This window comes from Balaenoptera physalus (genome assembly GCF_965194825.1).
Source record: "Balaenoptera physalus genome assembly, chromosome: 2".
NCBI lineage: Eukaryota > Metazoa > Chordata > Mammalia > Artiodactyla > Balaenopteridae > Balaenoptera > Balaenoptera physalus.
In genome coordinates this window covers 125745625-125745889 of record NC_138883.1, presented here as the reverse complement: position 1 = coordinate 125745889, position 265 = coordinate 125745625, and positions in this window count along the sequence as shown.

Genomic DNA, 265 nt, shown 5'->3' with positions numbered 1-265 from the left:
TGTGAAGTTCAATAAATAAATAGAAACAAGAAAAAAATCAAACAGAAATTCTAGAGCTAAAGAATACAATCATTGCACTAAAAATTTCAATAGAGAGCTTCAGCAGTGTACTTGATCAAGCAGGAGAAAGAATTAGTGAACTTGAAGACAAGTCATTTAAAATTATTCAGTCAGAGGGACAAAAAGAGAAAAGAATTTTAAAAAGAAGAAAGGCTACAGGAGTATGGAACACCATCACATGGAACAATATTTGCATTATGGGAAT